At 38.7% G+C, this 11,458-nt stretch overlaps 1 long non-coding RNA gene across 1 annotated transcript; it reads right to left on the reverse strand.

The window, feature by feature from the left end:
* Nucleotides 1-8,523: 8,523 nt before the first annotated feature.
* LOC131220665 (uncharacterized) lies at nucleotides 8,524-9,709 on the reverse strand. Its single transcript, XR_009158768.1, has 3 exons — nucleotides 9,576-9,709; nucleotides 9,213-9,317; nucleotides 8,524-8,744 (listed from the first exon to the last, which is right to left on the reverse strand). It is a non-coding gene; the product is annotated as an uncharacterized LOC131220665 (long non-coding RNA).
* Nucleotides 9,710-11,458: the final 1,749 nt, after the last annotated feature.

Genomic DNA, 11,458 nt, shown 5'->3' on the forward strand with positions numbered 1-11,458 from the left:
TTGTTTCACTATGAAAAATCAGAAACATAACATACGAGTGTAGTCAAACAACAAGGAGATGGGGATAACACTCGCGAATCTCAGCCTCTTACTTCCACGACCTCTCCTCCATGAGCAATCTAGCAAGATGATGCAGGGGCCAAGTTGCACGAATCATCGTTGACTCCTGATGCCTAAGGATCCTGCTGCTTTTGTTATTGTTGCTGGGATCTCAGCAGCAGATACTGTCGCCGCCGCTGCTGCTGCTGCTGCTGAGGACTGGGGCACTCGCTCCTACGATGCCCTATCCCACCGCATCCAAAGTAAGTACCTATGAACTGACACAGAAAATGTGCAGAAGGTACTACTGGTGCCCTCAGCTGTTGCTGCTGCTGCGGTCGGGGGCACACCCACCTACGGTGTCCTATCCCACTGCATCCATAACAGGCACCGGAAGTTGCCTCAGAGGTGGTGCCGAAGGTCCTACTAGTAATATGGCGGCTTGGTAGGTTGCGTGTCTCTGCTGCTGTCGACGTTGTCGAGAGCTACCGGAGGGCGCCCGCCTCTTCCGGCCTTCTCCTTAAAAAATGGCAGTTATAGCTTACAATATCAGCTGCAGCTGGTCTGCACTCATAGACATGGTTGGTGCTATGCTAGACTCGAACAGGGGTGTAGAAGTCTCAAGTGGGGGAACAGGAATCTCAAGCGGGGAAGCGGAAGTCGCTCGGCTTACTTGCTTGGGTGTCATATCCTACATGAAGGAACAAGGGCCTATTATCCTTGAGCACTTTCGAATGCATACATGATGGGGAGCTATATCAGGACGTTTCTAAGTTATTCGAACTCGGGGATCTAATCATTCTAAGTTCTCAACAACCATAGAGTGCAGGGTAGCTATCAGCAGATATGTGATGTTATCCTCAGGTATTCCCAAGTTATGCTTTGATACCATCTTCTATCACACCTCAAATTTAGAAACTGGGCTCACAAAATTTTCGACCGTCGAATTCGGTGCCGACAGCCTCCGTAGTACCCCATTCTCAGCTCCCATCGTCCATACGCCAGATTTTGATCCTGGGATCTTGTAAAGAGAATTTTTCAGTATACATTTATCTCGTAAGAAGCACAACCACAAGTATACCCAAATCATAAAGGCAATATCATCATCACATATCCACTAATATAATCATTTGAGTACAATGCTGAAAGGGAAATACATATATCAAATTCAAAGCTGCAGAAAACCACTTCACGCTCCAAGCTCAACACTGTTACTATGACCTAACGCCACCTGCATGCATTTATCGTGCATAAGCTTATAAAAAGCTTAGAGGGTGATGAAAGTGTGTGCACAAGATAAGTGTCAAGTATTCAATACAATGCCTTAATCGTACAATATTAGAATTACTTGCAAGATTATGAATCATACAATATTAGAGTAAGCGGAAATACTGTAAGTTTATAAATCATATAATAGCAGAGTACGCAACACAGATCAACTATACAAATGAGGAGTCATAGAGAGCCAAATATTAGATGCTGAGGGTACAATGCAATATGTAAATCCTGCTAAGTCCGTCTAGGCCATATAAGTGCAGAAACATAGCAATCCAAAATGTCATATGCCTGTGGATGTAATGCAATATGCAATATGTAGTGCGAATGAAATGACCAAGCTGCAGTGTGAAGTCAGGATGATAGTACGTAGTATCGCAGGCTAAGGGGTCCATCACAAGGAACTTTCATCCAAACTAGTCCCATACCTAAATTTGGATAGTCGGACTCAATGTGGTAAACTCCTGATCTCAGGTTAGTCGCGCGCCCTAACCAAAATCCTGGCCATTGCGAAAGTACACATAACAATTAGTTGCGCACCACTAGATTGAGTGGATAGTGAATGAATGAATGAATGAATATAATGCTGAGTATGCTACTCCTGCTCCACAAATTAGTACTGTACATCTCTAGGATCATCACCAGGGTCTAGTACACTCCAAGCTAGTTACCGCCTTTACAGGCCGCGCAGCCTAGCGACTAGAAAAGACCTCACTACCAGCCTACTAGCAGTATACCAATGCCTACCCAACTCGTCTATAGCGGATCCATTTAGGAACTGGTTAGACTCACACTACTAGAAAAATGGGTAAAGGCTATGGATTTAATCCGTAGCCATAGACCTATGGCTACGGATTAGATCCGTAGCACGACCGTCGTCATAGGTGCCAAGCCAATAGGTCTAAAACCTATGGCTACGATTTTAATCCGTAGCCATAGCTTAAAATAGGTACAGATCTAATCCATAGCAAATATTTCTGTAGCCAAAAGTACCTACAGCTACAGATATTATTAGTAGCTAAAAGTAGTGTTGGATCCATAGTAATATGCCGAATTTTATAATAGATACGGTTGTCAGAGTACCAGCTATGGTTAATATCTGTAGCCATTGCCTACATTTAAAAAATATATAAAATCATTCATTCAATCAATTACCACCTGCATAATCATTCATTCATTCAATTACAATCATTCATGCATTTAATAATGAATCAATTATAATCATTCATTCATTTAATTACAATCATTCATTCATTCAATAATGAATCAATTATAATCATTTATTCATTCAATTACAATCATTCATTCAATAATGAATCAATTACAATCCTTCATTTAATAAAAAAAAAGTGAGCATAGAGAGTGTCTTGGTAACCATAGAGAGTGTCTTAGTAACCATGCATAATCATTCAATCAAAAGAAAGTGAGCATAGAGAGTGTCTTGGTAACCATGGAATCCACACCGATAGTAGACTGAGAGGTCGGAGTTTGATCGGAAGGTGACTGCTTGTGACATTTTGGGGTCTGCTGTGTTCTTGAAGGTCATGTCTCAGATTATGATGCCTTAGCCAGTGACTCCTACACCAGGAAATGACATTGATTAAATGGTTAGGATATGAAATGATATTGATTAAATGGTTAGAACTAACTGATGACTAATGATATACTTGTTGGTTTTGTTGTCTGCATGGTCAACTTTTCAAATTAATCAAGCTTTAAGACATCTAAAAGGGAAAGGTACTGGAGGCTTCTGTACTTCTCTCTAATACAGATGCACACCATTACTTTGGAGACAGCTTTCAGATAATATTAATCTCTTGATAAGCAATTGCATAAGTGAAATTAAAAATAAAATCTTCATCTCTTTTTTGTAAGGTAAAAAAAAAAAAAATCAGAAATTTATATTCTCCAGAGCTCACTAATATTTATATTGACCAATGAATGTCTATATTAGAATCAAGTACTTGCACCTCTATTTTCTTAGTAACCTCGGGGAACAGAAGTAGATGCAACACTTGTAGCCAAACAATGGAAGGTCAGTCTCCTAGTTAGTTTCCATTACAGAAGAATTTAGGAAAACTAACTCCTCAGACAATCCTCATAGTTCATTTCTTCATTTTCTGCAATTTTCTCTAGGATAATTTTAAGTATTGGTGGAGATCCTCTTAGCGAATCAAATGCATCGAACACTTATCTTATGCATATTGTTTACTGTTTAATAGGCATAATGCATTGAGTTGCTCTTGCATTTAACAAAATAATTCGAAGTACATCTAGGTAGACCTAGCAACACGATGATAGGTAATATACAAAATTTTTTCATTGAACAAGCTATTGAAGTTTAGAGTTAAGATCTTTAGAGTTATAAGGTAAGAACTAAGTTGCGTGATCATTCTAACTAGGTGTTGCTCCTGCTTCGAATTGCATTTCCAAACTCCCACTCCCACTTCTGAACTATTTATGCATGCTAACATTAATAGATGCCTCCCACTCCTGCACCCGAATCATTTGCGGCTTCACTTCACATTTTATGCAATTATCAGTAGGTTTTTCATGTATTGTAAGACACATGAATTGCCTATTCATTAGCTAAAGAGATACCCTTTGGAGTGTCTCTTTGTATTGTACAAGCTCTGTAACTTTCTATAGTTGGTACTTGCACTCTCTCACTTTAACTCTGAAGTAATCATTCATCGAGGAAAAAAAGGCAGAAAAGCAGGCTGTACAAGTCGACCCCACATGAACAAATGCCCTCATGGTAAGCTCCTCACAAAACCCATCCGCCAATATTTTAAGCCCCAAATAAACCAAGTAAAAGTATAAGATGGGGAATAGCAACTGCATTTGAAAACAAAATCTAACATATAAGGTGCACCAGTGCCCATTATAGTCTTACCTCATAGAATTCCAAAAAGGTTAGCATGACATTGAAGTCCACACCATCAGTCAAGACTTGATGTAGGGCATGTGGTGTTAACCATGTAATCTTTTGGCCTTCAACCTCAGCCTGCACAATTGAACAATATGCGCGTAGTAAATAGTAAAAAAGGATGCGTAGGAATGGCTAACCCATTCCTTCATAAATGCTTGATCGCTTTAACAATAGGTGGCTAAATAGTCAAACCAATCTTCTCAGATCAGGTCATAATCCAACTGATTTAGTACCTAGGGCTACACGATATTCAATTTAATTCAAGTCGAATACAATTCTAGCAATACCCGGCACTTTGCATATTTGCACACGTTTAATTAAAATGGAGCCATTCACTACATGTATGGCTGTGTGATTGACATTTCACATATTCGAATACATTTAATTGAAACGGGGCCATTCTTTACACATGTGGCCATGTGCTCAGATTGAACGGTGACACTATCCACCTACCTGCAAGCATACATGCCAAAAAGTTATCTCCACAGACCTTGACGAATTGGATTTACTTACACAACATGGTAATCTCCACAGACCTTTAGCATGATTGCTGTTGTTTCTTTGATGCAACAATCCATGTTTCTGGTGCTTCAATGGAGTAAGAAATCTCCATACAAGTTATAAACTTTCAAAGCAAATCAGGTTTTAGAATGTCTTGTACTAAATCTTTTCATTTAAGGAAATGTATGATATTCATGGTTTTCTTGTCCTTGCAGTGAATGGGAAATACCATTCATTTGTCAGTGTTTTTCATCTGGAAAGATGGATACCATCTTTATTTCATTTCCATCCCAACCCAATTGAAAAATCATCAAAAGATGAAAACCCCAATTCTTATAGAGCAATCCTATTGGATAGGTTAATTAGATGCCACACAAATGGTGGGGTGGGCCTCATGCCACACAGAGACTACATAGATGTTACACAAATGTTTTAAGAACGCTCATTTTATTCATGAATGCTTCGTTTTTTAATCTTCCTTGAAAATGGTAAAACTTACAAGCATGGAGGACAAACTGCTACTTGCTACCTAACTGGAGAGCTCGGACTAAGGTTGATTACTCAACATGCAAAGCTGTAGGAAGAAAGTTTTCCAGCCAAAAATTCATATGCATGTTAGATACTACACTGGTGATTGGATACATGTTGCCAAAAGAAAATGTATTGGTAAAAGAAGCAAAAAATCCAAATGGCATGGACTATAGCTATATGTTTAGTACAAATAGACTAGTAGAGGCAGGAGCAGAACTTACATCGAGGAGGAAAAACCATTCTCAGGTTAGAAAAATCTTGCTATATGGAAGTGCATGCTACACATACTCCCCTAGTGACTTTTGAACCTGAGCTTGAACCTTGTCTAACATCTCTCATATTTAAACTTTCAGAACTCCCATGCTGCAAATCTAAGCTACCTGAAGACTAGTGGTCAAACTGTAAAAGACGGATCCGCAATTAACTCAACAGTCAATATTTCTAACAACACAAATAACAAAAGCATGTACACATCAGATTGATAGAAATATTGCTAATAGTTTTCAGTTTTATGATTGATTTGAAATGGGATTAGTAAGCAATTATTCATGGGATGCCTAAGGCCAATTAGTAGATCAACATGTGGTAGCACATCAAATGTGGACCACTGATCAAGTATTTATAACCATCCATTTTCTTCATAGATGTGGCGCATTGATGAGCACATCCGCCTGATGATGAACAACTGAAATCTTGTCATGAATCCATTGTAAAATGCTTCTGATGAGAACTTCCAATTCTAAGAGGGAAAACATCGTGTCCATGAGTCCATCACAGAAATAGTTGTTTACCCAAATACAAAAGCCTCACATATTGGAGCCTTGTACAAAATCAGGTCTGTTCGATGGATGCCATGGTATTACAATTGCTAGCCTACATTTCAAAAGATCACACAGTTCACATAATCCAGGCATGAACAATAGGTAAAAAAATGACTAGTATAAAAATCCAACCACTAGTGTTCCATTCTCCAATCAGCTTTTATGGACATGTTTAACATGAAAAAATGTCAAGAGGGCCCAAAGATCATTAGGATCTGATCATACCATCAAGAGATCAAGATTAATGATCTAGAAGAAATGCTGGACAGATTGCAGTAAAAAAAATTTTAAAAAAATCTTCAATTGAATAATCCTTACCTCTAATAAATGCATACGAAAGTGAATGTTTTATACTTGATCTTACTAAAAATGGTCAAGTCATTGATTTAGACCCTCCATCATGTGGTCTTCGCACCTTTAACTAATTGTTCTTCACTCTTTAAAAAATCAATTTGGTCCAATGCTCGTATAACAAGATTTGGAAAATCCTTGGTGGGTATTGCAGTGAAATGCTATCCTCTTTTAGTGACCATTTTTTGGGTATTACAATGACTAGTGGACATTTAAAAATTTTCATGCCCTTCATTATCTAAACATCATAATTGGGCATTTTAGATATTAAAATACTTGTCAATTGAATTCCCAATGCAAATGATTAAGGGCACGTTCTAACTAGAGTTGGGATTGGATTATAGGCCTTTTTTTAGTTGTACCTATTACAAATTTGGTTATGGACTAGCCTCACAAAAAAAAAAGGTTATGGATTGGGTGGAATGTGGTCAACTGTAAGAGGTTCTAATCGGCTGTAAAAGATGCATGCAAAGGAGGTCAACAAGATTTAACATGTGATATATCTTATCACAGTAGGTTCAAATTGGGGGCACAAACACAAAGCATAGTAATTTGCTAACAGAAAATGGGAATGAATGATGAAAAAAAAAAAAAATCAAATTCAAGATAAAAACTAAAATTATGCAATGGTGACATTTAAGCCTAGAGCTTGATGGATGACTTGGGAGTATACCTCGTACTCATAAGCCATGGTTTTATGGCATATATGTTCCACAAAAAGAAGGTTGTCATGGTTCATCCACTTGGATATCTTCTTTAGAAATAACTCATAGTTCTTCATATGCTGCGAAAACAAATAAGGTTTAAGTATTCCTGGTTCAATCCCCATGATTCAAACAATAAGCTTTGATTTTAAGATGAGAGAAGATCATTTACATCTGGTAATATAATCTCAACATTTGATAGCTGAAGGTTCCTAAGGAATGAATATGAAAAGTTAGCTGATATAACTTGTTTAATAGGATTCTCTAATTGTATTTAACATGCTTAGAGATTTTTCCTCTCCATTGTTATGAACATTATGGAAACATCATAAGAATTACAACAATTTGGTTGCCTCCTCTTCTATAGACTGAAGGTTTCAAATTCAATTTGAGAAAAAGTGGAACTTGCTGAATTGTCTCACTGTATAAGGTTTGAGAAATCTGTAGTAACATTAAGAACAAGTTAAGCGACCATACACAGTCGGGTGATGTCAATGATAATGACGACAATGATGTTGGCATTTGTATGTATGCATGAACTAGTATGTACTTCAAGAAGTCCGATGATGATTTGGAATTTGTCATGAATCCATTGCATGTAAACAACTTGATATCGTCCCAAAGAGATAGTGGCCGATCATTGTCTGTGCTCATGTTTGTACTGAAACAACCATTTCAGTAGAAACTTTGATGCAGTAGATGTTACTGCATGGAGGCAAAATCTGATGATACCAAGAGATGCTAAATGAAATTAGTACGAAGAACTCATTAGTTTTAAAACTAGGTAGAGAAATAAATTCACAAGTGAAAGAGAAACTACATATATACAGTATGATGGAGATTCTAAGACTGTTTTCCACAGTTAAAAATATATGAGCCAGAGAATGTAATGGCTAGTTTAAACTCAGTATCAATTTATGATGAAAAAAGAAAATTAAAGAAACTATCTGACTGACTACCTTTCAATCTCTGATTCTTTTATGAAGTTGGTGAGCTTACCATTGACCTGACTAAGCTACTGAATAAAAAAATCTGGAGTACGGGCAAAGGTTTTGAATATTGAATGACAAGAGTATCATTTTCAATAAAAGTTCAAGAATCATTTGGACAACCAACTAAAATTTAAAAAAAAAAAAATTATGATTATGATTATGATTATGAATTGAGCTATTTATATGACAAACTGAATTTAAATATCTTTATAGTCATTCAAAAAAATTCTAAGACTTCTGTTCCTTAAACTTCAACAGCCTCATGTATATATCACCATATTTGTTTCTCTGTGTTTAAGCTAAAGTCACCAATTGCATCATATGGGCTGACAATAATTCTGTGTTTTGAACATGGATCAGGGAATTTTCATGCTGGTTTCAGGTGGCAGATCCTCAGGGAAAATGAAAATAAAAATTGCAATGTCATAAGAGGATCAAAATAGATGGTGACATTAAGAAAGATGAAAGAAATAGACCATTTTATATTACTAGTGAATCAATTGAGAAGAGTAAGCCATTGCACTTCACGATTCTAGCTTCAAACTTCAAGCCCTTCAAGTCGGTGTTGTGTGTGTGGAGCCGGTTGCAGAACTGACGCCTGCCAGTAAGAAATAGATTGATCAAACATTAGTTGCTCCAAAATGTTGATCAGATGAAGAATGAGGACACCTCAGAAATCTACTGAATTGGAAAATCAAACCCTTCAATCAGTGGCCTACAAATAAAACAGTCCAAAGATCAAAGGTCTGGGATCTCCCAATTAATCATGTTGGGGACCATCAGATCAATGACCTGGACCACTGAACCATGGCCCCACTCACAAAATCCTGCAAGTTAGGAAACCAACATTCGCTAAAGTGCAGGATCTTGTAATACCTCCACTATCAATTGCAACAGGCTTGCCACAACTCATTGATTTCTTGAAAAGTTGATTAGAGAGCTGAGAGGTTAATTGAATCTACCCATCCCTTCTAGCACATTCATAAAAACATCAGATTTGTTCTTCCCATAATATGGTTATTCAAACAACTCCTTACTATATGGGAGGAAAGGGGAATCCAAACACCTTAGGAATTGCATAGACTTTTGCTCGAGGATCTGCCACTTGAGCAACCTCTGAAGATCCAAACCTACAGGCATCTAATCGACCCCTAAGGGATCATTTGGCAACCTGTAAAGAATTTATTTCTAGGAAACAAATCACATTAGATCAAGATTCCACATTAGATTTTGGCAGCTGAAAATCACGAATCTCTAATTTCCCCAAATTCCTTCGATATGAAAGTCCTCAATATCCTCCAATTCCTAAAATCCCCGATTCCCCCATTTCCAAAATCCACAACTCCCCAATTCCTAAGATTCACAAACCCCCAAATTCTCCATGGGCGAAATAGAAATTAATAAATAGAGAGAGAGAGAGAGAGAGTACCAAAGTAAGAAGGAGAGTGGAGGAGTGGCTGGTTGAGCTTCGAAAGATTCTGTTAGCATGATATTCTTTCTTCACTGTATGGAGAGACCATCTCCCTTTCAGCTTGCTATAGCATGAGATGGAGAGAGAGAGAGAGAGAGAGCTCTCCATTCAGATTTTCGTAGCATAAGAGAGAGATAGAGAGGGGTAGAGAAACGGAAGAGCCCGCGAGAATGAAAATGAAAATAAAACCACGCGGGCTCTTTTTGGGCACAGACTGGGTATTAAACCCACCGCACGGAACTAGAGACAAGCGCTCCTACCAAGAGCTCTGTGGGGCCCATAGTGATGTATGTGGTGTATCCACGCCATCCATTAATTTTTGACAATTAATTTTAGGACATGATCCCAAAAATGAGTCATATCTAAGGACTAAATGGACCACACCATTACTAATAAATTTTTAACAGTAGGTGCTTAATATCCACTGTTTCCTATAGTGTGGTCCACTCGAGCCTTGATCTGCCTCCTTTTTTAGGCTCATGTCCTAAAATGAGCTGTTAAAATGAATGGACGACTTAGATAAAACATATACATTGAGTTGGGCCCATAGAGCCCCTTAAGGGATCGCCCACCTCTAGATATGAACCATAGAGTGTGTCACTTTTAGCTACGGATTAAAGCCATAGTAATTTAACTACGGTTTATTTCCGTAGTCACAAGCCCAGATAGTCCGTAGCCTTTGCTCATTTTTTTGGTAGTGTCAGCCTAGCTGTGACTACTCCCTCAGGCGGGTAAGGCCACACCGCCTCCCAACCGACCACGATACAGTGGGAGACGCGGTCTCCTGGTATTCGGCACTCGGGCGCTCATATATCTAATCGGTCTCGACGTTAGGGCGTCCTCTGGTACTAAGAGGGTTCAGGAATTTTTACCTAGGGCCATCTATGGCGGCCCGATGCCAGTAACATATTTTCGGTGTCTCATCTGGCCATCTATGATATACCTGTGGAGGCTATGGTCCTGATGTTGCTAGGGCGTATAGTAATCACAACACATAATGTAAGATGCATGAGTCATACAATCCAGTCATGCATCAATCCTACGAATAGCGTGCGCTCATGTGAGACAACCTCTGCCTATCAGGGAGTCTCATAACAACCTGCCCAATGACATATGCAATGGTCAACCACATCTCATAACAAATATGCAGATGATGCGTATGGGCATGTATCATGATGCTATGCTATCACATACTCATAATCGGTATCAATAACTAGCATCAACAATCGGCTTCAACAATGTGGACATTTAACCAACATTGCCTTTAAGGAATGGCTCGCATAGAGCCTAACATATAGTGGACTCATGGCCTCACACAAGGGCCTAATATACAACACCATGGGTCTCACTTAAGAGTTTAATATACATCACGATGGGCCTCTCACATGAGCCTAATATACAATATCATGAGCTCCATCGTTTGGCCCTCAAATGCATCACAATGGGCCTCATCACATAGGCCTCCTATACATCACATTGGGCCTTAAATACGGGTTCAATACATATCACAACGGGCCTCAAATATGGGCCGCATATACATCACATTGGACTTCAAACATGTGTTGAATGCACATCACAATGGGCCTCAAACATGGGCTGAATGCACATCACAATGAGCCTCAAACACAGGCCACATATACATCACATTAGGCCTCATCAATCGGCCTCAATATCTGCCTCGACAATCGAAATCAGCCTCGATAATCGAAATTGGTATCGACAATCAGAATCGACCTCGATAATCGGAATCGGTATCGACAATCGGAATCGGAATCAGCCTGACAAAGGGCCTAAGGGAAGGTCACAATGAGCACTTTCAACCATCATTGTCCACCAATGTG

This window comes from Magnolia sinica, chromosome 12 (genome assembly GCF_029962835.1).
Source record: "Magnolia sinica isolate HGM2019 chromosome 12, MsV1, whole genome shotgun sequence".
NCBI lineage: Eukaryota > Viridiplantae > Streptophyta > Magnoliopsida > Magnoliales > Magnoliaceae > Magnolia > Magnolia sinica.